The sequence below is a fragment of the Camelina sativa genome, chromosome 20 (assembly GCF_000633955.1).
Source record: "Camelina sativa cultivar DH55 chromosome 20, Cs, whole genome shotgun sequence".
NCBI lineage: Eukaryota > Viridiplantae > Streptophyta > Magnoliopsida > Brassicales > Brassicaceae > Camelina > Camelina sativa.
In genome coordinates this window covers 13,905,440-13,908,835 of record NC_025704.1, presented here as the reverse complement: position 1 = coordinate 13,908,835, position 3,396 = coordinate 13,905,440, and positions in this window count along the sequence as shown.

Below are 3,396 nucleotides of genomic sequence, written 5' to 3'. Positions count from 1 at the left end.
AAAAATCTTAGTATCAATTTGGCGCCGTTGCCATTTGGGAATCGTTTTGCTACATTTAAGATTTCAAGTTTTGCAAGATTAAGTTCTGTTACACTTATCATTCTGAGTACTGACTTGCTTTGGTTTTTTGCTTGTTTGTCTTGCACCTCAGGTACCTGTTGATTGCAACCTTGCATGAACACCAGATCAAGAGGGCATCAGAATCTCCTTCCTGTTATCGACAAAATCAATCGGTTGCAACGCCCACGACAAGCTCGTATTTCCACCGATCAACCCATACCAGTCCCTATGGAACAGCATAATGAACCACATCCGGGACCGCGAAACATTGGTGCTGGGGATGCGCCGAACACTCATACTCAGCGTGCTGGAATCGTCCCTCCCGCCGTGCAGAACAACAACTTCGAGATCAAAAGTGGTCTGATCACCATGATCCAAGGAAACAAGTTTCACGGTTTGCCTATGGAGGATCCACTCGACCACTTGGACGAGTTCGACCGTCTTTGCAGTCTTACCAAGATCAACGGCGTGAGTGAGGACGGTTACAAGTTGCGCCTCTTCCCATTCTCCCTGGGAGACAAGGCTCGTCAATGGGAGAAAACCCTTCCCAAGGGATCAATCACCACCTGGGATGGCTGCAAGAAGGCATTCTTGGCCAAGTTTTTCTCCAACTCCAGAACAGCACGTCTCAGGAATGAGATTTCCAGCTTCACTCAGAAGAGCTCAGAATCGTTCTGTGAAGCCTGGGAGCGTTTCAAGGGTTACCACAGCCAGTGTCCACACCATGGTTTCAGCAACGAGTCACTGCTGAGCACTCTATACCGTGGTGTACTTCCAAAAATCCGCATGCTGCTTGATACTGCTTCTAACGGTAATTTCTTGAACAAAAACGTTGAGGAAGGATGGCAACTGGTTGAGAATCTCGCTCAGTCTGACGGCAACTACAATGAGGATTATGACCGCACAGTTCGCGGCGACGCTGGGTCTGAGGAGAAGTACAAGAGGGACCTTAAGAATGTCAATGACAAGCTTGACCGCCTCTTGCTAAGTCAGCAGCAGACTGTCCATTTTGTATCTGAGGATGACCCTTTTCAAGTTCAGGATGGGAAGGGTGAGCAGTCTGAAGAAATCAACTACGTCCAGAATCAAGGTGGATACAACAAGGGTTATAACCCCTACAAGACGAACCCCAATTCGTCTTACCGGAGCACCAATGTTGCAAATCCACAAGATCAGGTGTACCCTCCTCAGCAGCAACAACAAGGTATGCAAAAGCCTTTTGTTCCTTACAATCAAGGATTCATGCCTAAGCAACAATTCCAGCAAAGTTCTCACGCTCCTTCCGGACCACCACCTGGATTTTCACCTCAACAAGTTCAACCTACTCAAGGTCCAGATCAAGAAATGAAGCACATGCTACAACAACTTCTTCAAGGTCAAGCTAGTGGTTCTCTGGATACTGCTAAGAAGTTTGCTGAACTCAGTCAGCGGATGGAATGTTCTTACAATGATCTGAATGTCAAGTTTGAAGCTTTTAACTCCAAGATGAAGTATATGGAAGGCAAGACTAATTCTACTTCTACCCCAACTACCTGGAAAAGCAGTTCAAAACCCCAAGGACTATGCTACTATGCATGCCATCACCACCCAAGTTGTAGATGTACGGCTCACTGAGGACACTGAAAGTTTAGATGGGGAGGAATTTCTTCAATATGAAGTTCAGATAAAGGATCCTGTCGAGGTGCTCAAGGATCCAATTGAGTCAGCAAAACAATCTGATCCTGAAGCTACTAAAGAACCCACTGCTCCCAAGGATAAACCTGTGAGATTCATTCCTCCACCATACAAGCCACCTCTACCATTTCCAGTGAGGTTTAAGAAGCAGCTTACTGAGAAGTACAAAGCTCTGTTCGAAAACCAAGTCAAGGAGATTGAACTTAGGATGCCTTTGCTTGATGCATTTGCACTTGTGCCTCAATATCAAAAGTTTTTAACTGACTTGGTAACCGAAAAGACCAAAGAGAAGGAGGAGATAGCTAAAGGAGCTCAAGCTAAGGCTCTGGAAGATGAGAGGGTAGTGCATGACATAGGTGGGGTTATTCATGAATGCAAGGCTGTTATTCAGAAGATGATTATCCCAAAGAAGCTAGAGGACCCTGGTTCTTTCACCTTGCCTTGTTCTCTAGGTCCATTGGCCTTCAAAAAGTGCCTATGTGACCTTGGTGCTTCAGTAAGCCTCATGCCACTCTCTGTAGCTCAGAGGCTAGGATTCAACGAATACAAGTCATGCAACCTCCGCTTAATATTGGCTGATAGGACTACTAGATTGCCTCATGGTCTACTAGAGAACTTGCCCATCAAAATTGGACAAGCTGAGATTCCTATTGATTTTGTGGTGCTGGGAATGGATGAAGAGCCTAAAGATCCACTAATCCTGGGAAGACCTTTCTTAGCTACAGCTGGAGCAGTCATTGATGTCAAGAAAGGGATGATTGATCTCAATCTGGGTAAAAACTTCAAGATGAAGTTTGACATCAAGGATTCTAAGAAGAAACCAACTATTGATGGGAAGACCTTCGTGATTGAAGAGAAAGATCATAAAGCTGGGTTTGACATCTTTGAGAGTGTGAATGAGGCAGAAACTGAGGTTTTGGTAACCAAAGAGAAAACTCAAAGTGTCATTCGACCATTCTCCAACTCGAGTGCAGTCGTTACCCTCCCTAAGCGTCAAGACCTGCTTCCTAAACCTCACCAACCGCAAGAGTCAAGTCCTCATGCGCTTGACAGTTTGTATGAACTCCAAAATACTCAGATTCTAAGGGATTCAGTGAAAGAGTTAACAGCTATGGTGAAGGAGATGAGTGGGCAGATCAAGAAGCTCCAAGGTACAATGAGAAGTTCTCCTCCAAGGAAATTAAGGAAGAGGTTTGGGATAATGAAGAAGAGGTGTTGCAGAGTTCAACCACCACCGTGCGTTCTCAACCATCATCGACTCGAGCAAGGTTCAACCGACGGCGTGGAATCAGACAAAACCCATACTGAGAGGTTCATCACTCTGCACTCGTTTGAGCCACGCCTCTGCTGTCACGCTCGAGCCAATCTCACTCCGCACATGCTCCAATTACCACGCTTGAGCCACTCAAGCCAACACCCGATCGAGCCCCTCTCTCGAGCCACACACGAAGTCTCCATCGAGCCAATTCGTCAGAGAACACTCTCTCCGGTTCCCTCCCTAGCACGTCAATCTTCATATGTGTCACAGGAGCGTCCGCCTTCACCCGCTCCTTCACTCCACTCGTCACATGAGTCCAGGGAGAGAAGGAGACGCGGTTCGCGAGGTTCCAGAGCCTCTTCTAGTCACCGATCAGCGCGTTGTTCTGCAGCTCGAGATGAGCA